Source organism: Delphinus delphis, chromosome 10, assembly GCF_949987515.2.
Source record: "Delphinus delphis chromosome 10, mDelDel1.2, whole genome shotgun sequence".
Classification (NCBI taxonomy): Eukaryota; Metazoa; Chordata; class Mammalia; order Artiodactyla; family Delphinidae; genus Delphinus; species Delphinus delphis.
The window spans coordinates 24,049,223-24,075,593 of record NC_082692.2 but is presented as its reverse complement, the minus strand read 5'-3'; positions in this window follow the sequence as shown (position 1 = coordinate 24,075,593).

The window sequence follows — 26,371 nt, the reverse complement described above, 5'->3', positions numbered from 1 at the left end:
GGGTTTAGGGTCCAGGTGAGGGTACGACAACGCTTTAGGGGGAGCTTACGTGTGAGGGCGCGGGTTAGTGTTAGCGTACGGGTTAGGATTAGGGGACGGGTGAGGGTCAGGCTTCGGGGAAGGGTTAGGGTTAGGGTTCGGGCTAGGGTTAGGGTTAGGGGACGGGGAGGGTTTAGGGTCCAGGTGAGGGTACGACAACGCTTTAGGGGGAGCGTACGTGTGAGGGCGCGGGTTAGTGTTAGCGTACGGGTTAGGATTAGGGGACGGGTGAGGGTCAGGCTTCGGGGAAGTGTTAGGTTTAGGGTTCGGGCTACGGTTAGGGTTAGGGGACGGGGACGGTTTAGGGTCCAGGTGAGGGTACGACAACGCTTTAGGGGGAGCGTACGTGTGAGGGCGCGGGTTAGTGTTAGCGTACGGGTTAGGATTAGGGGACGGGTGAGGATCAGGCTTCGGGGAAGGGTTAGGGTTAGGGTTCGGGCTAGGGTTAGGGTTAGGGGACGGGGACGGTTCAGGGTCCAGGTGACGGTACGACAACGCTTTAGGGAGAGCGTACGTGTGAGGGCGTGGGTTAGTGTTAGCATACGGGTAAGGATTAGGGGACGGGTGAGGGTCAGGCTTCGGGGAAGGGTTAGGGTTAGGGTTTGGGCTAGGGTTAGAGTTAGGGGACGGGGACGGGGACGCTTTAGGGTCCAGGTGATGGTACGAGAACGCTTTAGGGAGAGCGTACGTGTGCGGGCGTGGGTTAGTGTTAGCGTACGGGTTAGTAGTAGGGGACGGGTGAGGGTCAGGCTTCGGGGAAGGGTTAGGGTTAGGGTTCGGGCTAGGGTTAGGGTTAGGGGACAGGGAGGGTTTAGGGTCCAGGTGAGGGTACGACAACGCTTTAGGGGGAGCGTACGTGTGCGGGCGCGGGTTAGTGTTAGCGTACGGGTTAGGATTAGGGGACGGGTGAGGGTCAGGCTTCGGGGAAGGTTTAGGGTTAGGGTTTGGGGTAGGGTTAGGGTTAGGGGATGGGGAGGGTTTCGGGTCCAGGTGAGGGTATGACAACGCTCTAGGGGGAGCGTACGTGTGAGAGCGCGGGTTAGTGTTAGCGTACGGGTTAGGATTAGGGGACGGGTGACGGTCAGGCTTCGGGGAAGGGTTAGGGTTAGGGTTCGGGCTAGGGTTAGGGTTAGGGGACGGGGAGGGTTTAGGGTCCAGTTGAGGGTACGACAACGCTTTAGGGGGAGCGTTCGTGTGAGGGCGCGGGTTAGTGTTAGCGTACGGGTTAGGATTAGGGGACGGGTGAGGGTCAGGCTTCGGGGAAGGGTTACGATTAGGGTTCGGGCTAGGGTTAGGGTTAGGGGACGGGGACGGTTTAGGGTCCAGGTGACGGTACGACAACGCCTTAGGGAGAGCGTACGTGTGAGGGCGTTGGTTAGTGTTAGCGTACGGGTTAGGATTAGGGGACGGGTGAGGGTCAGGCTTCGGGGAAGGGTTAGGGTTAGGGTTCGGGCTAGGGTTAGGATTAGGGGACGGGGAGGGTTTAGGGTCCAGGTGAGGGTACGACAACGCTTTAGGGGGAGCGTACGTGTGAGGGCGGGGGTTAGTGTTAGCGTACGGGTTAGGATTATGGGACGGGTGAGGGTCAGGCTTCGGGGAAGGGTTAGGGTTAGGGTTCGGGCTAGGGTTAGGGTTAGGGGACGGGGAGGGTTTAGGGTCCAGTTGAGGGTACGACAACGCTTTAGGGGTAGCGTACGTGTGAGGGCGCGGGTTAGTGTTAGCGTACGGGTTAGGATTAGAAGACGGGTGAGGGTCAGGCTTCGGGGAAGGGTTAGGGTTAGGGTTCGGGCTAGGGTTAGGGTTAGGGGACGGGGAGGGTTTACGGTCCAGGTGAGGGTACGACAACGCTTTAGGGGGAGCGTACGTGTGAGGGCGCGGGTTAGTGTTAGCGTACGGGTTAGGATTAGGGGACGGGTGAGGGTCAGGCTTCGGGGAAGGGTTAGGGTTAGGTTTCGGGCTAGGGTTAGGGTTAGGGGACGTAGACGGTTTAGGGTCCAGGTGACGGTACGACAACGCTTTAGGGGAAGCGTACGTGTGAGGGCGTGAGTTAGTTTTAGCGTACTGGTTAGGATTAGGGGACGGGTGAGGGTCAGGCTTCAGGGAAGTGTTAGGGTTAGGGTTCGGGCTAGGGTTAGGGTTAGGGGACGGGGAGGGTTTAGGGTCCAGGTGAGGGTACGACAACGCTTTAGGGGGAGCGTACGTGTGAGGGCGTGGGTTAGTGTTAGCGTACGGGTTAGGATTAGGGGACGGTTGAGGGTCAGGCTTCGGGGAAGGGTTAGGGTTAGGGTTCGGGCTACGGTTAGGGTTAGGGGACGGGGAGGGTTTAGGGTCCAGGTGAGGGTACGACAACGCTTTAGGGGGAGTGTACGTGTGAGGGCGCGGGTTAGTGTTAGCGTACGGGTTAGGATTAGGGGACGGGTGAGGGTCAGGCTTCGGGGAAGGGTTAGGGTTAGGGTTCGGGCTAGGGTTAGGGTTAGGGGATGGGGAGGGTTTAGGGTCCAGGTGAGGGTACGACAACGCTTTAGGGGGAGCGTACGTGTGAGGGCGCGGGTTAGTGTTAGCGTACGGGTTAGGATTAGGGGACGGGTGAGGGTCAGGCTTCGGGGAAGGGTTAGGGTTAGGGTTCGGGCTAGGGTTAGGGTTAGGGGACGGGGACGGTTTAGGGTCCAGGTGACGGTACGACAACGCTTTAGGGGGAGCGTACGTGTGAGGGCGCGGGTTAGTGTTAGCGTACGGGTTAGGATTAGGGGACGGGTGAGGGTCAGGCTTCGCGGAAGTGTTAGGGTTAGGGTTCGGGCTAGGTTTAGGGTTAGGGGACGGGGACGGTTTAGAGTCCAGGTGACGGTACGACAACGCTTTAGGGAGAGCGTACGTGTGAGAGCGTGCGTTAGTGTTAGCGTACGGGTTAGGATTAGGGGACGGGTGAGGGTCAGGCTTTGGGGAAGGGTTAGGTTTAGGGTTCGGGCTAGGGTTAGGGTTAGGGGATGGGGAGGGTTCAGGGTCCAGGTGAGGGTACGACAACGCTTTAGGGAGAGCGTACGTGTGAGGGCGCGGGTTAGTGTTAGCGTACGGGTTAGGATTAGGGGACGGGTGAGGGTCAGGCTTCGGGGAAGGGTTAGGGTTAGGGTTCGGCCTAGGATTAGGGTTAGGGGACGGGGAGGGTTTAGGGTCCAGGTGAGGGTACGACAACGCTTTAGGGGGAGCGTACGTGTGAGTGCGCGGGTTAGTGTTAGCGTACGGGTTAGGATTAGGGGACGGGTGAGGGTCAGGCTTAGGGGAAGGGTTAGGGTTAGGGTTCGGGCTAGAGTTAGGGTTAGGGGACGGGGAGGGTTTAGGGTCCAGGTGAGGGTACGACAACGCTTTAGGGGGAGCGTACGTGTGAGTGCGCGGGTTAGTGTTAGCGTACGGGTTAGGATTAAGGGACGGGTGAGGGTCAGGCTTCGGGGAAGGGTTAGGGTTAGGGGACGGGGAGGGTTTAGGGTCCAGGTGAGGGTACGACAACGCTTTAGGGGGAGCGTACGTGTGAGGGCGCTGGTTTGTGTTAGCGTACGGGTTAGGATTAGGGGACGGGTGAGGGTCAGGCTTCGGGGAAGGGTTAGGGTTAGGGTTCGGGCTAGGGTTAGGGTTAGGGGACAGGGAGGGTTTAGGGTCCAGGTGAGGGTACGACAACGCTTTAGGGGGAGCATAGGTGTGAGGGAGCAGGTCAGTGTTAGCGTACGGGTTAGGATTATGGGACGGGTGAGGGTCAGGCTTCGGGGAAGGTTTAGGGTTAGGGTTTGGGGTAGGGTTAAGGTTAGGGGATGGGGAGGGTTTCGGGTCCAGGTGAGGGTATGACAACGCTTTAGGGGGAGCGTACGTGTGAGAGCGCGGGTTAGTGTTAGCGTACGGGTTAGGATTAGGGGACGGGTGAGGGTCAGGCTTCGGGGAAGGGTTACGATTAGGGTTCTGGCTAGGGTTAGGGTTAGGGGACGGGGACGGTTTAGGGTCCAGGTGACGGTACGACAACGCTTTAGGGAGAGCGTACGTGTGAGGGCGAGGGTTAGTGTTAGCGTACGGGTTAGGATTAGGGGACGGGTGAGGGTCAGTCTTCGGGGAAGGGTTAGGGTTAGGGTTCGGGCTAGGGTTAGGGTTAGGGGACGGGGAGGGTTTAGGGTCCAGGTGAGGGTACGACAACGCTTTAGGGGGAGCGTACGTGTGAGGGCGCGGGTTAGTGTTAGCGTACGGGTTAGGATTAGGGGACGGGTGAGGGTCAGGCTTCGGGGAAGGGTTAGGGTTAGGGTTCGGGCTAGGGTTAGGGTTAGGGGACGGGGACGGTTTAGGGTCCACGTGAGGGTACGACAACCCTTTAGGGAGAGCGTACGTGTGAGGGCGCGGGTAGTGTTAGCGTACGGGTTAGGATTAGGGGATGGGTGAGGGTCAAGCTTCGGGGAAGGGTTACGGTTAGTGTTCGCGCTAGGGTTAGGGTTAGGGGACGGGGAGGGTTTAGGGTCCAGGTGAGGGTACGACAACGCTTTAGGGGTAGCGTACGTGTGAGGGCGCGGGTTAGTGTTAGCGTACGGGTTAGGATTAGGGGACGGGTGAGGGTCAGGCTTCGTGGAAGGTTTAGGGTTAGGGTTCGGGCTAGGGTTAGGGTTAGGGGACGGGGACGGTTTAGGGTCCAGGTGAGGGTACGACAACGCTTTAGGGGGAGCGTACGTGTGAGGGTGCAGGTTAGTGTTAGCGTATGGGTTAGGATTAGGGGACGGGTGAGGGTCAGGCTTCGGGGAAGTGTTAGGGTTAGGGTTCGGGCTAGGGTTAGGATTAGGGGACAGGGCCGGTTTAGGGTCCAGTTGAGGGTACGACAACGCTTTAGGGGGAGCGTACGTGTGAGGGCGCGGGTTAGTGTTAGCGTACGGTTTAGGATTAGGGGACGGGTGAGGGTCAGGCTTCGGGGAAGGGTTAGGGTTAGGGTTCGGGCTACAGTTAGGGTTAGGGGACGGGGACGGTTTAGGATCCAGGTGACGGTACGACAACGCTTTAGGGAGAGCGTATGTGTGAGGGCGTGGGTTAGTGTTAGCGTACGGGTTAGGATTAGGGGACGGGTGAGGGTCAGGTTTTGGGGAAGGGTTAGGGTTAGGGTTCAGTCTAGGGTTAGGGTTAGTGGACGGGGAGGGTTTAGGGTCCAGGTGAGGGTACGACAACGCTTTAGAGTGAGCGTACGTGTGAGGGCGCGGGTTAGTGTTAGCGTACGGGTTAGGATTAGGGGACGGGTGAGGGTCAGGCTTCGGGGAAGGGTTAGGGTTAGGATTCGGGCTAGGGTTAGGATTAGTGGACGGGGAGGGTTTAGGGTCCAGTTGAGGGTACGACAACGCTTCAGGGGGAGCGTACGTGTGAGCGAACGGGTTAGTGTTAACGAACGGGTTAGGATTAGGGGACGGGTGAGGGTCAGGCTTCGGGGAAGGGTTAGGGTTCGGGTTCGGGCTAGGGTTAGGGTTAGGGGACGGGGACGGTTTAGGGTCCACGTGACGGTACGACAACGCTTTAGGGAGAGCGTACGTGTGAGGGCGTGGGTTAGCGTTAGCATACGGGTTAGGATTAGGGGACGGGAGAGAGTCAGGCTTCGGGGAACGGTTAGGGTTAGGGTTCGGGCTAGGGTTAGGGTTAGGGGACGGGGAGGGTTTAGGGTCCAGGTGAGAGTACGACAACGCTTTAGGGGGAGCGAAAGTGTGAGGGCGCGGGTTAGTGTTAGCGTACGGGTTAGGATTAGGGGACAGGTGAGGGTCAGGCTTCGGGGAAGGGTTAGGGTTAGGGTTCGGGCTAGGGTTAGGGTTAGGGGACGGGGAGGGTTCAGGGTCCAGGTGAGGGTACGACAACGCTTTAGGGGGAGCATACGTGTGAGGGCGCGGGTTAGTGTTAGCGTACGATTTAGGATTAGGGGACGGGTGAGGGTCAGGCTTCGGGGAAGGGTTAGGGTTAGGGTTCGGGCTAGGGTTAGGGTTAGGGGACGGGGAGGGTTTAGGGTCCACGTGAGGGTACGACAACGCTTTAGGGGGAGCGTACGTGTGAGGGCGCGGGTTAGTGTTAGCGTACGGGTTAGGATTAGGGGACAGGTGAGGGTCAGGCTTCGGGGAAGGGTTAGGGTTAGGGTTCGGGCTAGGGTTAGGGTTAGGGGACGGGGACGGTTTAGGGTCCAGTTGAGGGTACGACAACGCTTTAGGGAGAGCGTACGTGTGAGGGCGTGGGTTACTGTTAGCATACGGGTTAGGATTAGGGGACGGGTGAGGGTCAGGCTTCGGGGAAGGGTTAGGGTTAGTGTTCGGGCTAGGGTTAGGGTTAGGGGACAGGGAGGGTTTAGGGTCCAGGGGAGGGTACGACAACGCTTTAGGGGGAGCGTACGTGTGAGGGCGCGGGTTAGTGTTAGCGTACGGGTTAGGATTAGGGGACAGGTGAGGGTCAAGCTTCGGGGAAGGGTTAGGGTTAGGGTTCGGGCTAGGGTTAGGGTTAGGGGACGGGGAGGGTTTAGGGTCCAGGTGAGGGTACGACAACGCTTTAGGAGGAGCGTACGTGTGAGGGCGCGGGTTAGTGTTAGCGTACGGGTTAGGATTAGGGGACGGGTGAGGGTCAGGCTTCGGGGAAGGTTTAGGGTTAGGGTTCGGGCTAGGGTTAGGGTTAGGGGACGGGGAGGGTTTAGGGTCCAGGTGAGGGTACGACAACGCTTTAGGGGGAGCGTACGTGTGAGGGCGCGGGTTAGTGTTAGCGTATGGGTTAGGATTAGGGGACGGGTGAGGGTCAGGCTTCGGGGAAGGGTTAGGATTAGGGTTCGGGCTAGGGTTAGGGTTAGGGGACGGGGACGGTTTAGGGTCCAGGTGAGGGTACAACAACCCTTTAGGGGGAGCGTACGTGTGAGGGCGCGGGTTAGTGTTAGCGTACGGGTTAGGATTAGGGGACGGGTGAGGGTCAGGCTTCGGGGAAGGGTTAGGGTTAGGGTTCGGGCTAGGGTTAGGGTTAGGGGACGGGGAGGGTTTAGGGTCCAGTTGAGGGTACGACAACGCTTTAGGGGGAGCGTACGTGTGAGCGCGCGGGTTAGTGTTAGCGAACGGGTTAGGATTAGGGGACGGGTGAGGGTCAGGCTTCGGGGAAGGGTTAGGGTTAGGGTTCGGGCTAGGGTTAGGGTTAGGGGACGGGGACGGTTTAGGGATCAGGTGAGGGTACGACAACGCTTCAGGGAGAGTGTACGTGTGAGGGCGTGAGTTAGTGTTAGCGTACGGGTTAGGATTAGGGGACGGGTGAGGGTCAGGCTTTGGGGAAGGGTTAGGGTTAGGGTTCGGGCTAGGGTTAGGGTTAGGGGACAGGGAGGGTTTAGGGTCCAGGTGAGGGTACGACAACGCTTTAGGGGGAGCGTACGTGTGAGGGCGCGGGTTAGTGTTAGCGTACGGGTTAGGATTAGGGGACAGGTGAGGGTCAGGCTTCGGGGAAGGGTTAGGGTTAGGGTTCGGGCTAGGGTTAGGGTTAGGGGACGGGGAGGGTTTAGGGTCCAGGTGAGGGTACGACAACGCTTTAGGGGGAGCGTACGTGTGAGGGCGTGGGTTAGTGTTAGCGTACGGGTTAGGATTAGGGGACGGGTGAGGGTGAGGCTTCGGGGAAGGGTTAGGGTTAGGGTTCGGGCTAGGGTTAGGGTTAGGGGACGGGGAGGGTTTAGGGTCCAGGTGAGGGTACGACAACGCTTTAGGGGGAGCGTACGTGTGAGGGCGCGGGTTAGTGTTAGCGTATGGGTTAGGATTAGGGGACGGGTGAGGGTCAGGCTTCGGGGAAGGGTTAGGATTAGGGTTCGGGCTAGGGTTAGGGTTAGGGGACGGGGACGGTTTAGGGTCCAGGTGAGGGTACGACAACCCTTTAGGGGGAGCGTACGTGTGAGGGCGCGGGTTAGTGTTAGCGTACGGGTTAGGATAAGGGGACGGGTGAGGATCAGGCTTCGGGGAAGGGTTAGGATTAGGGTGCGGGCTAGGGTTAGGGATAGGGGACGGGGAGGGTTTAGGGTCCAGGTGAGGGTACGACAACGCTTTAGGGGGAGCGTACGTGTGAGGGCGCGGGTTAGTGTTAGCGTACGGGTTAGGATTACGGGACGGGTGAGGGTCAGGCTTAGGGGATGGGTTAGGTTTAGGGTTCGGACTAGGGTTAGGATTAGGGGACGGGGACGGTTTAGGGTCCAGTTGAGGGTACGACAACGCTTTAGGGGGAGCGTACGTGTGAGGGCGCGGGTTAGTGTTAGCGTACGGTTTAGGATTAGGGGACGGGTGAGGGTCAGGCTTCGTGGAAGGGTTAGGGTTAGGGTTCGGGCTAGAGTTAGGGTTAGGGGACGGGGACGGTTTAGGATCCAGGTGACGGTACGACAACGCTTTAGGGAGAGCGTACGTGTGAGGGCGTGGGTTAGTGTTAGCGTACGGGTTAGGATTAGGGGACGGGTGAGGGTCAGGTTTCGGGGAAGGGTTAGGGTTAGGGTTCAGTGTAGGGTTAGGGTTAGGGGACGGGGAGGGTTTAGGGTCCAGGTGAGGGTACGACAACGCTTTAGAGGGAGCGTACGTGTGAGGGCGCGGGTTAGTGTTAGCGTACGGGTTAGGATTAGGGGACGGGTGAGGGTCAGGCTTCGGGGAAGAGTTAGGGTTAGGGTTCGGGCTAGGGTTAGGGTTAGGGGATGGGGAGGGTTTAGGGTCCAGTTGAGGGTACGACAACGCTTTAGGGAGAGCGTACGTGTGAGGGCGTGGGTTAGTGTTAGCATACGGGTTAGGATTAGGAGACGGGAGAGAGTCAGGCTTCGGGAAACGGTTAGGGTTAGGGTTCGGGCTACGGTTAGGGTTAGGGGACGGGGAGGGTTTAGGGTCCATGTGAGGGAACGACAACGCTTTAGGGGGAGCGAAAGTGTGAGGGCGCGGGTTAGTGTTAGCGTACGGGTTAGGATTAGGGGACGGGTGAGGGTCAGGCTTCGGGGAAGGGTTAGGGTTAGGGTTCGGGCTACGGTTAGGGTTAGGGGACGGGGAGGGTTTACGGTCCAGGTGAGGGTACGACAACGCTTTAGGGGGAGCGTACGTGTGAGGGCGCGGGTTAGTGTTAGCGTACGGGTTAGGATTAGGGGACGGGTGAGGGTCAGCCTTCGGGTAAGGGTTAGGGTTAGGGTTCGGGCTAGGGTTAGGGTTAGGGGACGGGGACGGTTTAGGGTCCAGGTGAGGGTACGACAACCCTTTAGGGGGAGCGTACGTGTGAGGGCGCGGGTTAGTGTTAGCGTACGGGTTAGGATTAGGGGATGGGTGAGGGTCAGGCTTCGGGGAAGGGTTACGGTTAGGGTTCGGGCTAGGGTTAGGGTTAGGGGAGGGTTTAGGGTCCAGGTGAGGGTACGACAACGCTTTAGGGGGAGCGTACGTGTGAGGGCGCGGGTTAGTGTTAGCGTACGGGTTAGGATTAGGGGACGGGTGAGGGTCAGGCTTCGGGGAAGTGTTAGGGTTAGGGTGCGGGCTAGCGTTAGGGTTAGGGGACGGGGAGGGTTTAGGGTCCAGGTGAGGGTACGACAACGCTTTAGGGGGAGCGTACGTGTGAGGGCGCGGGTTAGTGTTAGCGTACGGGTTAGGATTAAGAGACGGGTGAGGGTCAGGCTTCGGGGAAGGGTTAGGGTTAGGGTTCGGGCTAGGGTTAGGGGACGGGGACGGGGACGGTTTAGGGTCCAGTTGAGGGTACGACAACGCTGTAGGGGGAGCGTACGTGTGAGGGCGCGGGTTAGTGTTAGCGTACGGGTTAGGATTAGGGGACGGGTGAGGGTCAGGCTTCGGGGAAGTGTTAGGGTTAGAGTGCGGGCTAGGGTTAGGGTTAGGGGACGGGGAGGGTTTAGGGTCCAGGTGAGGGTACGACAACGCTTTAGGGGGAGCGTACGTGTGAGGGCGTGGGTTAGTGTTAGCGTACGGGTTAGGACTAGGGGACGGGTGAGGTTCAGGCTTCGGGGAAGGGTTAGGGTTAGGGTTCGGGCTAGGGTTAGGGTTAGGGGACGGGGACGGTTTAGGGTCCAGTTGAGGGTACGACAACGCTTTAGGGGGAGCGTACGTGTGAGGGCGCGGGTTAGTGTTAGCGTACGGTTTAGGATTAGGGGACGGGTGAGGGTCAGGCTTCGGGGAAGGGTTAGGGTTAGGGTTCGGGCTAGGGTTAGGGTTAGGGGACGGGGACGGTTTAGGGTCCAGGTGAGGGTACGACAACGCTTTAGGGGGAGCGTACGTGTGAGGGCGCGGGTTACTGTTAGCGTACGGGTTAGGATTAGGGGACGGGTGAGTGTCAGGCTTCCGGGAAGGGTTAGGGTTAGGGTTCGGGCTAGGGTTAGGGTTAGGGGACGGGGACGGTTTAGGGTCCAGGTGACGGTACGACAACGCTTTAGGGAGAGCGTACGTGTGAGGGCGTGGGTTAGTGTTAGCATACGGGTTAGGATTAGGGGACGGGTGAGGGTCAGGCTTCGGGGAAGGGTTAGGGTTAGGGTTCGGGCTAGGGTTAGGGTTAGGGGACGGGGAGGGTTTAGGGTCCAGGTGAGGGTACGACAACGCTTTAGGGGGAGCGTACGTGTTAGGGCGCGGGTTAGTGTTAGCGTATGGGTTAGGATTAGGGGACGGGTGAGGGTCAGGCTTCGGTGAAGGGTTAGGATTAGGGTTCGGGCTAGGGTTAGGGTTAGGGGACGGGGACGGTTTAGGGTCCAGGTGAGGGTACGACAACCCTTTAGGGGGAGCGTACGTGTGAGGGCGCGGGTTAGTGTTAGCGTACGGGTTAGGATTAGGGGATGGGTGAGTGTCAGGCTTCGGGGAAGGGTTACGGTTAGGGTTCGGGCTAGGGTTAGGGGACGGGGAGGGTTTAGGGTCCAGGTGAGGGTACGACAACGCTTTAGGGGGAGCGTACGTATGAGGGCGCGGGTTAGTGTTAGCGTACGGGTTAGGATTAGGGGACGGGTGAGGGTCAGGCTTCGGGGAAGTGTTAGGGTTAGGGTGCAGGCTACGGTTAGGGTTAGGGGACGGGGAGGGTTTAGGGTCCAGGTGAGGGTACGACAACGCTTTAGGGGGAGCGTACGTGTGAGGGCGCGGGTTAGTGTTAGCGTACGGGTTAGGATTAGGGGACGGGTGAGGGTCAGGCTTCAGGGAAGTGTTAGGGTTAGGGTTCGGGCTAGGGTTAGGTTTAGGGGACGGGCAGGGTTTAGGGTCCAGTTGAGGGTACGACAACGCTTTAGGGGGAAGGGTACGTGTGAGGGCGCGGGTTAGTGTTAGCGTACGGGTTAGGATTAGGGGACGGGTGAGGGTCAGGCTTCGGGGAAGGGTTAGGGTTACGGTTCGGGCTAGGATTAGGGTTAGGGGACGGGGACGGTTTAGGGTCCAGGTGACGGTACGACAACGCTTTAGGGAGAGCGTACGTGTGAGGGCATGGGTTAGTGTTAGCATACGGGTTAGGATTAGGGGACGGGTGAGGGTCAGGCTTCGGGGAAGGGTTAGGGTTACGGTTCGGGCTAGGGTTAGGCTTAGGGGACGGGGACGGTTTAGGGTCCAGGTGACGGTACGACAACGCTCTAGGGAGAGCGTACGTGTGAGGGCGTGGGTTAGTGTTAGCATACGGGTTAGGATTAGGGGACGGGTGAGGGTCAGGCTTCGGGTAAGGGTTAGGGTTAGGGTTCGGGCTAGGGTTAGGGTTAGGGGACGGGGAGGGTTTAGGGTCCAGGTGAGGGTACGACAACGCTTTAGGGGGAGCGTACATGTGAGGGCGCGGGTTAATGTTAGCGTACGGGTTAGGATTAGGGGACGGGTGAGGGTCAGGCTTCGGGGAAGTGTTAGGGTTAGGGTGCGGGCTAGGGTTAGGGTTAGGGGACGGGGAGGGTTTAGGGTCCAGGTGAGGGTACGACAACCCTTTAGGGGGAGCGTACGTGTGAGGGCATGGGTTAGTGTTAGCGTACGGGTTAGGATTAGGGGATGGGTGAGGGTCAGGCTTCGGGGAAGGGTTACGGTTAGGGTTCGGGCTAGGGTTAGGGGACGTAGACGGTTTAGGGTCCAGGTGACGGTACGACAACGCTTTAGGGGGAGCGTACGTGTGAGGGCGTGAGTTAGTGTTAGCGTACTGGTTAGGATTAGGGGACGGGTGAGGTCCGGCTTCGGGGAAGAGTTAGGGTTAGGGTTCGGGCTAGGGTTAGGGTTAGGGGACGGGGAGGGTTTAGGGTCCAGGTGAGGGTACGACAACGCTTTAGGGGGAGCGTACGTGTGAGGGCGCGGGTTAGTGTTAGCGTACGGGTTAGGATTAGGGGACAGGTGAGGGTCAGGCTTCGGGGAAGGGTTAGGGTTAGGGTTCGGGCTAGGGTTAGGGTTAGGGGACGGGGAGGGTTTAGGGTCCAGTTGAGGGTACGACAACGCTTTAGGGGGAGCGTACGTGTGAGGGCGCGGGTTAGTGTTAGCGTACGGGTTAGGATTAGGGGACGGGTGAGGGTCAGGCTTCGGGGATGTTTGGGTTAGGGTTCGGGCTAGGGTTAGGGTTAGGGGACGTAGACGGTTTAGGGTCCAGGTGACGGTACGACAACGCTTTAGGGGGAGCGTACGTGTGAGGGCGTGAGTTAGTGTTAGCGTACTGGTTAGGATTAGGGGACGGGTGAGGTCCGGCTTCGGGGAAGATTTAGGGTTAGGGTTCGGGCTAGGGTTAGGGTTAGGGGACGGGGAGGGTTTAGGGTCTAGGTGAGGGTACGACAACGCTTTAGGGGGAGCGAAAGTGTGAGGGCGCGGGTTAGTGTTAGCGTACGGGTTAGGATTAGGGGACAGGTGAGGGTCAGGCTTCGGGGAAGGGTTAGGGTTAGGGTTCGGGCTAGGGTTAGGGTTAGGGGACGGGGACGGTTTAGGGTCCAGCTGAGGGTACGACAACCCTTTAGGGGGAGCGTACGTGTGAGGGGGCGGGTTAGTGTTAGCGTACGGGTTAGGATTAGGGGACGGGTGATGGTCAGGCTTCGGGGAAGGGTTAGGTTTAGGGTTCGGGCTAGGGTTAGGGTTAGGGGACGGGGACGGTTTAGGGTCCAGGTGAGGGTACGACAACGCTTTAGGGGGAGCGTACGTGTGAGGGCGCGTGTTAGTGTTAGCGTACGAGTTAGGATTAGGGGACGGGTGAGGGTCAGGCTTCGGGGAAGGGTTAGGGTTAGGGTTCGGGCTAGGGTTAGGTTTAGGGGACGGGCAGGGTTTAGGGTCCAGTTGAGGGTACGACAACGCTTTACGGGGAAGGGTACGTGTGAGGGCGCGGGTTAGTGTTAGCGTACGGGTTAGGATTAGGGGACGGGTGAGGGTCAGGCTTCGGGGAAGGGTTAGGGTTAGGGTTCGGGCTAGGATTAGGGTTAGGGGACGGGGACGGTTTAGGGTCCAGGTGACGGTACGACAACGCTTTAGGGAGAGCGTACGTGTGAGGGCATGGGTTAGTGTTAGCATACGGGTTAGGATTAGGGGACGGGTGAGGGTCAGGCTTCAGGGAAGGGTTAGGGTTACGGTTCGGGCTAGGGTTAGGGTTAGGGGACGGGGACGGTTTAGGGTCCAGGTGACGGTACGACAACGCTTTAGGGAGAGCGTACGTGTGAGGGCGTGGGTTAGTGTTAGCATACGGGTTAGGATTAGGGGACGGGTGAGGGTCAGGCTTCGGGGAAGGGTTAGGGTTAGGGTTCGGGCTAGGGTTAGGGTTAGGGGACGGGGAGGGTTTAGGGTCCAGGTGAGGGTACGACAACGCTTTAGGGGGAGCGTACATGTGAGGGCGCGGGTTAGTGTTAGCGTACGGGTTAGGATTAGGGGACGGGTGAGGGTCAGGCTTCGGGGAAGTGTTAGGGTTAGGGTGCGGGCTAGGGTTAGGGTTAGGGGACGGGGAGGGTTTAGGGTCCAGGTGAGGGTACGACAACCCTTTAGGGGGAGCGTACGTGTGAGGGCATGGGTTAGTGTTAGCGTACGGGTTAGGATTAGGGGATGGGTGAGGGTCAGGCTTCGGGGAAGGGTTACGGTTAGGGTTTGGGCTAGGGTTAGGGGACGGGGAGGGTTTAGGGTCCAGGTGAGGGTACGACAACACTTTAGGGGGAGCGTACGTGTGAGGGCGCGGGTTAGTGTTAGCGTACGGGTTAGGATTAGGGGACGGGTGAGGGTCAGGCTTCGGGGAAGTGTTAGGGTTAGGGTGCGGGCTAGGGTTAGGGTTAGGGGACGGGGAGGGTTTAGGGTCCAGGTGAGGGTACGACAACGCTTTAGGGGGAGCGTACGTGTGAGGGCGCGGGTTAGTGTTAGCGTACGGGTTAGGATTAGGGGACGGGTGAGGGTCAGGCTTCGGGGAAGGGTTAGGGTTAGGGTTCGGGCTAGGGTTAGGGTTAGGGGACGGGGACGGTTTAGTGTCCAGTTGAGGGTACGACAACGCTTTAGGGGGAGCGTACGTGTGAGGGCGCGGGTTAGTGTTAGCGTACGGGTTAGGATTAGGGGACGGGTGAGGGTCAGGCTTCGGGGAAGGGTTAGGGTTAGGGTTCGGGCTAGGGTTAGGGTTACGGGACTGGGACGGTTTAGGGTCCAGGTGACGGTACGACAACGCTTTAGGGAGAGCGTACGGGTGAGGGCGTGGGTTAGTGTTAGCATACGGGTTAGGATTAGGGGACGGGTGAGGGTCAGGCTTCGGGGAAGGGTTAGGGTTAGGGTTCGGGCTAGGGTTAGGGTTAGGGGACGGGGAGGGTTTAGGGTCCAGGTGAGGGTACGACAACGCTTTAGGGGGAGCGTACGTGTGAGGGCGTGAGTTAGTGTTAGCGTACGGGTTAGGATTAGGGGACGGGTGAGGGTCAGGCTTCGGGGAAGTGTTAGGGTTAGGGTGCGGGCTAGGGTTAGGGTTCGGGGACGGGGAGGGTTTAGGGTCCAGGTGAGGGTATGACAACGCTTTAGGGGGAGCGTACGTGTGAGGGCGCGGGTTAGTGTTAGCGTACGGGTTAGGATTAGGGGACGGGTGAGGGTCAGTCTTCGAGGATGTTTGGGTTAGCGTTCGGGCTAGGGTTAGGGTTAGGGGACGTAGACGGTTTAGGGTCCAGGTGACGGTACGAAAACGCTTTAGGGGGAGCGTACGTGTGAGGGCGTGAGTTAGTGTTAGCGTACTGGTTAGGATTAGGGGACGGGTGAGGTCCGGCTTCGGGGAAGGGTTAGGGTTAGGGTTCGGGCTAGGGTTAGGGTTAGGGGACGGGGAGGGTTTAGGGTCCAGGTGAGGGTACGACAACGCTTTAGGGGGAGCGTACGTGTGAGGGCGCGGGTTAGTGTTAGCGTACGGGTTAGGATTAGGAGACAGGTGAGGGTCAGGCTTCGGGGAAGGGTTAGGGTTAGGGTTCGGGCTAGGGTTAGGGTTAGGGGACGGGGAGGGTTTAGGGTCCAGCTGAGGGTACGACAACGCTTTAGGGGGAGCGTACGTGTGAGGGCGCGGGTTAGTGTTAGCGTACGGGTTAGGATTAGGGGACGGGTGATGGTCAGGCTTCGGGGAAGGGTTAGGTTTAGGGTTCGGGCTAGGGTTAGGGTTAGGGGACGGGGACGGTTTAGGGTCCAGGTGAGGGTACGACAACGCTTTAGGGGGAGCGTACGTGTGAGGGCGCGTGTTAGTGTTAGCGTACGAGTTAGGATTAGGGGACGGGTGAGGGTCAGGCTTCGGGGAAGGGTTAGGGTTAGGGTTCGGGCTAGGGTTAGGTTTAGGGGACGGGCAGGGTTTAGGGTCCAGTTGAGGGTACGACAACGCTTTAGGGGGAAGGGTACGTGTGAGGGCGCGGGTTAGTGTTAGCGTACGGGTTAGGATTAGGGGACGGGTGAGGGTCAGGCTTCGGGGAAGGGTTAGGGTTAGGGTTCGGGCTAGGGTTAGGCTTAGGGGACGGGGACGGTTTAGGGTCCAGGTGACGGTACGACAACGCTCTAGGGAGAGCGTACGTGTGAGGGCGTGGGTTAGTGTTAGCGTACGGGTTAGGAGTAGGGGACGGGTGAGTGTCAGGCTTCGGGAAGGGTTAGGGTTAGGGTTCGGGCTAGGGTTAGGGTTAGGGGACGGGGAGGGTTTAGGGTCCAGGTGAGGGTACGACAACGCTTTAGGGGGAGCGTACGTGTGAGGGCGTGGGTTAGTGTTAGCGTACGGGTTAGGATTAGGGGACGGGTGAGGGTCAGGCTTCTGGGAAGTGTTAGGATTAGGGTTCGGGCTAGGGTTAGGGTTAGGGGACGGGGAGGGTTTAGGGTCCAGGTGAGGGTACGACAACGCTTTAGGGGGAGCGTACGTGTGAGGGCGCGGGTTAGTGTTAGCGTACGGGTTAGGATTAGGGGACGGGTGAGGGTCAGGCTTCGGGGATGTTTGGGTTAGGGTTCGGGCTAGGGTTAGGGTTAGGGGACGTAGACGGTTTAGGGTCCAGGTGACGGTACGACAACGCTTTAGGGGGAGCGTACGTGTGAGGGCGTGAGTTAGTGTTAGCGTACTGGTTAGGATTAGGGGACGGGTGAGGTCCGGCTTCGGGGAAGATTTAGGGTTAGGGTTCGGGCTAGGGTTAGGGTTAGGGGACGGGGAGGGTTTAGGGTCTAGGTGAGGGTACGACAACGCTTTAGGGGGAGCGAAAGTGTGAGGGCGCGGGTTAGTGTTAGCGTACGGGTTAGGATTAGGGGACAGGTGAGGGTCAGGCTTCGGGGAAGGGTTAGGGTTAGGGTTCGGGCTAGGGTTAGGGTTAGGGGACGGGGACGGTTTAGGGTCCAGCTGAGGGTACGACAACCCTTTAGGGGGAGCGTACGTGTGAGGGCGCGGGTTAGTGTTAGCGTACGGGTTAGGATTAGGGGACGGGTGATGGTCAGGCTTCGGGGAAGGGTTAGGTTTAGGGTTCGGGCTAAGGTTAGGGTTAGGGGACGGGGACGGTTTAGGGTCCAGGTGAGGGTACGACAACGCTTTAGGGGGAGCGTACGTGTGAGGGCGCGTGTTAGTGTTAGCGTACGAGTTAGGATTAGGGGACGGGTGAGGGTCAGGCTTCGGGGAAGGGTTAGGGTTAGGGTTCGGGCTAGGGTTAGGTTTAGGGGACGGGCAGGGTTTAGGGTCCAGTTGAGGGTACGACAACGCTTTAGGGGGAAGGGTACGTGTGAGGGCGCGGGTTAGTGTTAGCGTACGGGTTAGGATTAGGGGACGGGTGAGGGTCAGGCTTCGGGGAAGGGTTAGGGTTAGGGTTCGGGCTAGGGTTAGGCTTAGGGGACGGGGACGGTTTAGGGTCCAGGTGACGGTACGACAACGCTCTAGGGAGAGCGTACGTGTGAGGGCGTGGGTTAGTGTTAGCGTACGGGTTAGGAGTAGGGGACGGGTGAGTGTCAGGCTTCGGGAAGGGTTAGGGTTAGGGTTCGGGCTAGGGTTAGGGTTAGGGGACGGGGAGGGTTTAGGGTCCAGGTGAGGGTACGACAACGCTTTAGGGGGAGCGTACGTGTGAGGGCGTGGGTTAGTGTTAGCGTACGGGTTAGGATTAGGGGACGGGTGAGGGTCAGGCTTCTGGGAAGTGTTAGGATTAGGGTTCGGGCTAGGGTTAGGGTTAGGGGACGGGGAGGGTTTAGGGTCCAGGTGAGGGTACGACAACGCTTTAGGGGGAGCGTACGTGTGAGGGCGCGGGTTAGTGTTAGCGTACGGGTTAGGATTAGGGGACGGGTGAGGGTCAGGCTTCGGGGATGTTTGGGTTAGGGTTCGGGCTAGGGTTAGGGTTAGGGGACGTAGACGGTTTAGGGTCCAGGTGACGGTACGACAACGCTTTAGGGGGAGCGTACGTGTGAGGGCGTGAGTTAGTGTTAGCGTACTGGTTAGGATTAGGGGACGGGTGAGGTCCGGCTTCGGGGAAGAGTTAGGGTTAGGGTTCGGGCTAGGGTTAGGGTTAGGGGACGGGGAGGGTTTAGGGTCCAGGTGAGGGTACGACAACGCTTTAGGGGGAGCGTACGTGTGAGGGCGCGGGTTAGTGTTAGCGTACGGGTTAGGATTAGGGGACAGGTGAGGGTCAGGCTTCGGGGAAGGGTTAGGGTTAGGGTTCGGGCTAGGGTTAGGGTTAGGGGACGGGGAGGGTTTAGGGTCCAGGTGAGGGTACGACAACGCTTTAGGGGGAGCGTACGTGTGAGGGCGCGGGTTAGTGTTAGCGTACGGGTTAGGATTAGGGGACGGGTGAGGGTCAGGCTTCGGGGATGTTTGGGTTAGGGTTCGGGCTAGGGTTAGGGTTAGGGGACGTAGACGGTTTAGGGTCCAGGTAACGGTACGACAACGCTTTAGGGGGAGCGTACATGTGAGGGCGCGGGTTAGTGTTAGCGTACGGGTTAGGATTAGGGGACGGGTGAGTGTCAGGCTTCGGGGAAGGGTTAGGATTAGGGTTCGGGCTAGGGTTAGGGTTAGGGGACGGGGACGGTTTAGGGTCCAGGTGAGGGTACGACAACCCTTTAGGGGGAGCGTACGTGTGAGGGCGCGGGTTAGTGTTAGCGTACGGGTTAGGATTAGGGGACGGGTGATGGTCAGGCTTCGGGGAAGGGTTAGGTTTAGGGTTCGGGCTAGGGTTAGGGTTAGGGGACGGGGACGGTTTAGGGTCCAGGTGAGGGTACGACAACGCTTTAGGGGGAGCGTACGTGTGAGGGCGCGTGTTAGTGTTAGCGTACGAGTTAGGATTAGGGGACGGGTGAGGGTCAGGCTTCGGGGAAGGGTTAGGGTTAGGGTTCGGGCTAGGGTTAGGTTTAGGGGACGGGCAGGGTTTAGGGTCCAGTTGAGGGTACGACAACGCTTTAGGGGGAAGGGTACGTGTGAGGGCGCGGGTTAGTGTTAGCGTACGGGTTAGGATTAGGGGACGGGTGAGGGTCAGGCTTCGGGAAAGGGTTAGGGTTAGGGTTCGGGCTAGGGTTAGGCTTAGGGGACGGGGACGGTTTAGGGTCCAGGTGACGGTACGACAACGCTCTAGGGAGAGCGTACGTGTGAGGGCGTGGGTTAGTGTTAGCGTACGGGTTAGGAGTAGGGTACGGGTGAGTGTCAGGCTTCGGGAAGGGTTAGGGTTAGGGTTCGGGCTAGGGTTAGGGTTAGGGGACGGGGAGGGTTTAGGGTCCAGGTGAGGGTACGACAACGCTTTAGGGGGAGCGTACGTGTGAGGGCGTGGGTTAGTGTTAGCGTACGGGTTAGGATTAGGGGACGGGTGAGGGTCAGGCTTCTGGGAAGTGTTAGGATTAGGGTTCGGGCTAGGGTTAGGGTTAGGGGACGGGGAGGGTTTAGGGTCCAGGTGAGGGTACGACAACGCTTTAGGGGGAGCGTACGTGTGAGGGCGCGGGTTAGTGTTAGCGTACGGGTTAGGATTAGGGGACGGGTGAGGGTCAGGCTTCGGGGATGTTTGGGTTAGGGTTCGGGCTAGGGTTAGGGTTAGGGGACGTAGACGGTTTAGGGTCCAGGTGACGGTACGACAACGCTTTAGGGGGAGCGTACGTGTGAGGGCGTGAGTTAGTGTTAGCGTACTGGTTAGGATTAGGGGACGGGTGAGGTCCGGCTTCGGGGAAGAGTTAGGGTTAGGGTTCGGGCTACGGTTAGGGTTAGGGGACGGGGAGGGTTTAGGGTCCAGGTGAGGGTACGACAACGCTTTAGGGGGAGCGTACGTGTGAGGGCGCGGGTTAGTGTTAGCGTACGGGTTAGGATTAGGGGACAGGTGAGGGTCAGGCTTCGGGGAAGGGTTAGGGTTAGGGTTCGGGCTAGGGTTAGGGTTAGGGGACGGGGAGGGTTTAGGGTCCAGGTGAGGGTACGACAACGCTTTAGGGGGAGCGTACGTGTGAGGGCGCGGGTTAGTGTTAGCGTACGGGTTAGGATTAGGGGACGGGTGAGGGTCAGGCTTCGGGGATGTTTGGGTTAGGGTTCGGGCTAGGGTTAGGGTTAGGGGACGTAGACGGTTTAGGGTCCAGGTGACGGTACGACAACGCTTTAGGGGGAGCGTACGTGTGAGGGCGTGAGTTAGTGTTAGCGTACTGGTTAGGATTAGGGGACGGGTGAGGTCCGGCTTCGGGGAAGATTTAGGGTTAGGGTTCGGGCTAGGGTTAGGGTTAGGGGACGGGGAGGGTTTAGGGTCTAGGTGAGGGTACGACAACGCTTTAGGGGGAGCGAAAGTGTGAGGGCGCGGGTTAGTGTTAGCGTAAGGGTTAGGATTAGGGGACGGGTGAGGTTCAGACTTCGGGGAAGGGTTAGGGTTAGGGTTCGGGCTAGGGTTAGGGTTAGGGGACGGGGACGGTTTAGGGTCCAGGTGAGGGTACGACAACGCTTTAGGGGGAGCGTACGTGTGAGGGCGCGGGTTAGTGTTAGCGTACGGGTTAGGATTAGGGGACGGGTGAGGGTCAGGCTTCGGGGAAGGGTTAGGGTTAGGGTTCGGGCTAGGGTTAGGGTTAGGGGACGGGGACGGTTTAGGGTCCAGGTGACGGTACGACAACGCTTTAGGGAGAGCGTACGTGTGAGGGCGAGGGTTAGTGTTAGCATACGGGTTAGGATTAGGGGACGGGTGAGGGTCAGGCTTCGGGGAAGGGTTAGGGTTAGTGTTCGGGCTAGGGTTAGGGTTAGGGGATGGGGAGGGTTTAGGGTCCAGGTGAGGGTACGACAACGCTTTAGGGGGAGCGTACGTGTGAGGGCGCGGTTTAGTGTTAGCGTACGGGTTAGGATTAGGGGACGGGTGAGGATCAGGCTTCGGGGAAGGGTTACGGTTAGGGTTCGCGCTAGGGTTAGGGTTAGGGGACGGGGAGGGTTTAGGGTCCAGGTGAGGGTACGACAACGCTTTAGGGGGAGCGTACGTGTGAGGGCGCGGGTTAGTGTTAGCGTACGGGTTAGGATTAGGGGACGGGTGAGGGTCAGGCTTCGGGGAAGGGTTAAGGTTAGGGTGCGGGCTAGGGTTAGGGTTAGGGGACGGGGAGGGTTTAGGGTCCAGGTGAGGGTACGACAACGCTTTAGGGGGAGCGTACGTGTGAGGGCGCGAGTTAGTGTTAGCGTACGGGTTAGGATTAGGGGACGGGTGAGGGTCAGGCTTCGGGGAAGGGTTAGGGTTAGGGTTCGGGCTAGGGTTAGGATTAGGGGACGGGGACGGTTTAGGGTCCAGGTGAGGGTACGACAACGCTTTAGGGGGAGCGTACGTGTGAGGGCGTGGGTTAGTGTTAGCGTACCGTTTAGGATTAGGGGACGGGTGAGGGTCAGGCTTCGGGGAAGGGTTAGGGTTAGGGTTCGGGCTAGGGTTAGGGTTAGGGGACGGGGACGGTTTAGGGTCCAGGTGAGGGTACGACAACGCTTTAGGGAGAGCGTACGTGTGAGGGCGTGAGTTAGTGTTAGCGTACGGGTTAGGATTAGGGGACGGGTGAGGGTCAGGCTTTGGGGAAGGGTTAGGGTTAGGGTTCGGGCTAGGGTTAGGGTTAGGGGACAGGGAGGGTTTAGGGTCCAGGTGAGGGTACGACAACGCTTTAGGGGGAGCGTACGTGTGAGGGCGCGGGTTAGTGTTAGCGTACGGGTTAGGATTAGGGGACAGGTGAGGGTCAAGCTTCGGGGAAGGGTTAGGGTTAGGGTTCGGGCTAGGGTTAGGGTTAAGGGACGGGGAGGGTTTAGGGTCCAGGTGAGGGTACGACAACGCTTTAAAGGGAGCATACGTGTGAGGGCGCGGGTTAGTGTTAGCGTACGGGTTAGGATTAGGGGACGGGTGAGGGTCAGGCTTCGGGGAAGGGTTAGGGTTAGGGTTCGGGCTAGGGTTAGGGTTAGGGGACGGGGATGGTTTAGGGTCCAGTTGAGGGTACGACAACGCTTTAGGGGGAGCGTACGTGTGAGGGCGCGGGTTAGTGTTAGCGAACGGGTTAGGATTAGGGGACGTTTGAGGGTCAGGCTTCGGGGAAGGGTTAGGGTTAGGGTTCGGGCTAGGGTTAGGGTTAGGGGACGGGGACGGTTTAGGGTCCAGGTGACGGTACGACAACGCTTTAGGGAGAGCGTACGTGTGAGGGCGTGGGTTAGTGTTAGCATACGGGTTAAGATTAGGGGACGGGAGAGAGTCAGGCTTCGGGGAACGGTTAGGGTTAGGGTTCGGGCTAGGGTTAGGGTTAGGGGACGGGGAGGGTTTAGGGTCCAGGTGAGGGTACGACAACGCTTTAGGGGGAGCGAAAGTGTGAGGGCACGGGTTAGTGTTAGCGTACGGGTTAGGATTAGGGGACGGGTGAGGGTCAGGCTTCGGGGAAGGGTTAGGGTTAGGGTTCGGGCTAGGGTTAGGGTTAGGGGACGGGGAGGGTTTAGGGTCCAGGTGAGGGTATGACAACGCTTTAGGGGGAGCGTACGTGTGAGGGCGCGGGTTAGTGTTAGCGTACGGGTTAGGATTAGGGGACGTGTGAGGGTCAGGCTTCGGGGAAGGGTTAGGGTTAGGGTTCGGGCTAGGGTTAGGGTTAGGGGACGGGGACGGTTTAGGGTCCAGGTGAGGGTACGACAACCCTTTAGGGGGAGCGTACGTGTGAGGGCGCGGGTTAGTGTTAGCGTACGGGTTAGGATTAGGGGACGGGTGAGGGTCAGGCTTCGGGGAAGGGTTAGGGTTAGGGTGCGGGCTAGGGTTAGGGATAGGGGACGGGGAGGGTTTAGGGTCCAGGTGAGGGTACGACAACGCTTTAGGGGGAGCGTACGTGTGAGGGCGCGGGTTAGTGTTAGCGTACGGGTTAGGATTAGGGGACAGATGAGGGTCAGGCTTCGGGGAAGGGTTAGGGTTAGGGTTCGGGCTAGGGTTAGGGTTAGGGGACGGGGAGGGTTTAGGGTCCAGGTGAGGGTACGACAACGCTTTAGGGGGAGCGTACGTGTGAGGGCGCGTGTTAGTGTTAGCGTACGGGTTAGGATTAGGGGACGGGTGAGTGTCAGGCTTCCAGGAAGGGTTAGGGTTAGGGTTCGGGCTAGGGTTAGGGTTAGGGGACGGGGAGGGTTTAGGGTCCAGGTGAGGGTACGACAACGCTTTAGGGGGAGCGTACGTGTGAGGGCGCGTGTTAGTGTTAGCGTACGGGTTAGGATTAGGGGACGGGTGAGTGTCAGGCTTCCAGGAAGGGTTAGGGTTAGGGTTCGGGCTAGGGTTAGGGTCAGGGGACGGGGACGGTTTAGGGTCCAGGTGACGGTACGACAACGCTTTAGGGAAAGCGTACGTGTGAGGGCGTGGGTTAGTGTTAGCATACGGGTTAGGATTAGGGGACGGGTGAGGGTCAGGCTTCGGGGAAGGGTTAGGGTTAGGTTTCGGGCTAGGGTTAGGGTTAGGGGACAGGGAGGGTTTAGGGTCCAGGTGAGGGTACGACAACGCTTTAGGGGGAGCGTACGTGTGAGGGCGCGGGTTAGTGTTAGCGTATGGGTTAGGATTAGGGGACGGGTGAGGGTCAGGCTTCGGGGAAGGGTTAGGATTAGGGTTCGGGCTAGGGTTAGGGTTAGGGGACGGGGACGGTTTAGGGTCCAGGTGAGGGTACGACAACCCTTTAGGGGGAGCGTACGTGTGAGGGCGCGGGTTAGTGTTAGCGTACGGGTTAGGATTAGGGGATGGGTGAGGGTCAGGCTTCGGGGAAGGGTTACGGTTAGGGTTCGGGCTAGGGTTAGGGTTAGGGGAGGGTTTAGGGTCCAGGTGAGGGTACGACAACGCTTTAGGGGGAGCGTACGTGTGAGGGCGCGGGTTAGTGTTAGCGTACGGGTTACGATTAGGGGACGGGTGAGGGTCAGGCTTCGGGGAAGGGTTAGGGTTAGGGTTCGGGCTAGGGTTAGGGTTAGGGGACGGGGACGGTTTAGGGTCCAGTTGAGGGTACGACAACGCTTTAGGGGGAGCGTACGTGTGAGGGCGCGGGTTAGTGTTAGCGTACGGTTTAGGATTAGGGGACGGGTGAGAGTCAGGCTTCGGGGAAGGGTTAGGGTTAGGGTTCGGGCTAGGGTTAGGGTTAGGGGACGGGGACGGTTTAGGGTCCAGGTGAGGGTACGACAACGCTTTAGGGGGAGCGTACGTGTGAGGGCGTGGGTTAGTGTTAGCGTACGGGTTAGGATTAGGGGACGGGTGAGGTTCAGGCTTCGGGGAAGGGTTAGGGTTAGGGTTCGGGCTAGGGTTAGGGTTAGGGGACGGGGAGGGTTTAGGGTCCAGGTGAGGGTACGAAAACGCTTTAGGGGGAGCGTACGTGTGAGGGCGCGGGTTAGTGTTAGCGTACGGGTTAGGATTAGGGGACGGGTGAGGGTCAGGCTTCGGGGAAGGGTTAGGGTTAGGGTTCGGGCTAGGGTTAGGGTTAGGGGACAGGGACGGTTTAGGGTCCAGGTGACGGTACGACAACGCTTTAGGGCGAGCGTACGTGTGAGGGCGTGGGTTAGTGTTAGCATACGGGTTAGGATTAGGGGACGGGTGAGGGTCAGGCTTCGGGGAAGGGTTAGGGTTAGGGTTCGGGCTAGGGTTAGGGTTAGGGGACGGGGAGGGTTTAGGGACCAGGTGAGGGTACGACAACGTTTTAGGGGGAGCGTACCTGTGAGGGCGCTGGTTAGTGTTAGCGTACGGGTTAGGATTAGGGGACAGATGAGGGTCAGGCTTCGGGGAAGGGTTAGGGTTAGGGTTCGGGCTAGGGTTAGGGTTAGGGGACGGGGAGGGTTTAGGGTCCAGGTGAGGGTACGACAACGCTTTAGGGGAGCGTACGTGTGAGGGCGCGGGTTACTGTTAGAGTACGGGTTAGGATTACGGGACGGGTGAGGGTCAGGCTTCCGGGAAGGGTTAGGGTTAGGGTTCGGGCTAGGGTTAGGGTTAGGGGACGGGGACGGTTTAGGGTCCAGGTGAGGGTACGACAACGCTTTAGGGAGAGCGTACGTGTGAGGGCGTGGGTTAGTGTTAGCATACGGGTTAGGATTAGGGGACGGGTGAGGGTCAGGCTTCGGGGAAGGGTTAGGGTTAGGGTTCGGGCTAGGGTTAGGGTTAGGGGACGGGGACGGTTTAGGGTCCAGTTGAGGGTACGACAACGCTTTAGGGGGAGCTTACGTGTGAGGGCGCGGGTTAGTGTTAGCGTACGGTTTAGGATTAGGGGACGGGTGAGAGTCAGGCTTCGGGGAAGGGTTAGGGTTAGGGTTCGGGCTAGGGTTAGGGTTAGGGGACGGGGACGGTTTAGGGTCCAGGTGAGGGTACGACAACGCTTTAGGGGGAGCGTACGTGTGAGGGCGCGGGTTAGTGTTAGCGTACGGGTTAGGATTAGGGGACGGGTGAGGGTCAGGCTTCGGGGAAGGGTTAGGGTTAGGGTTCGGGCTAGGGTTAGGGTTAGGGGACGGGGAGGGTTTAGGGTCCAGTTGAGGGTACGAAAACGCTTTAGGGGGAGCGTACGTGTGAGGGCGCGGGTTAGTGTTAGCGTACGGGTTAGGATTAGGGGACGGGTGAGGGTCAGGCTTCGGGGAAGGGTTAGGGTTAGGGTTCGGGCTAGGGTTAGGGTTAGGGGACGGGGACGGTTTAGGGTCCAGGTGACGGTACGACAACGCTTTAGGGAGAGCGTACGTGTGAGGGCGTGGGTTAGTGTTAGCATACGGGTTAGGATTAGGGGACGGGTGAGGGTCAGGCTTCGGGGAAGGGTTAGGGTTAGGGTTCGGGCTAGGGTTAGGGTTAGGGGACGGGGAGGGTTTAGGGACCAGGTGAGGGTACGACAACATTTTAGGGGGAGCGTACGTGTGAGGGCGCGGGTTAGTGTTAGCGTACGGGTTAGGATTAGGGGACAGATGAGGGTCAGGCTTCGGGGAAGGGTTAGGGTTAGGGTTCGGGCTAGGGTTAGGGTTAGGGGACGGGGAGGATTTAGGGTCCAGGTGAGTGTACGACAACGCTTTAGGGGAGCGTACGTGTGAGGGCGCGGGTTAGTGTTAGCGTACGGGTTAGGATTACGGGACGGGTGAGGGTCAGGCTTCCGGGAATGGTTAGGGTTAGGGTTCGGGCTAGGGTTAGGGTTAGGGGACGGGGACGGTTTAGGGTCCAGGTGACGGTACGACAACGCTTTAGGGAGAGCGTACGTGTGAGAGCGTGGGTTAGTGTTAGCATACGGGTTAGGATTAGGGGACGGGTGAGGGTCAGGCTTCGGGGAAGGGTTAGGGTTAGGGTACGGGCTAGGGTTAGGGTTAGGGCACGGGGAGGGTTTAGGGTCCAGGTGAGGGTACGACAACGCTTTAGGGGGAGCGTACGTGTGAGGGCGCGGGTTAGTGTTAGCGTATGAGTTAGGATTAGGGGACGGGTGAGGGTCAGGCTTCGGGGAAGGGTTAGGGTTAGGGTTCGGGCTAGGGTTAGGGTTAGGGGACGGGGACGGTTTAGGGTCCAGGTGAGGGTACGACAACCCTTTAGGGGGAGCGTACGTGTGAGGGCACGGGT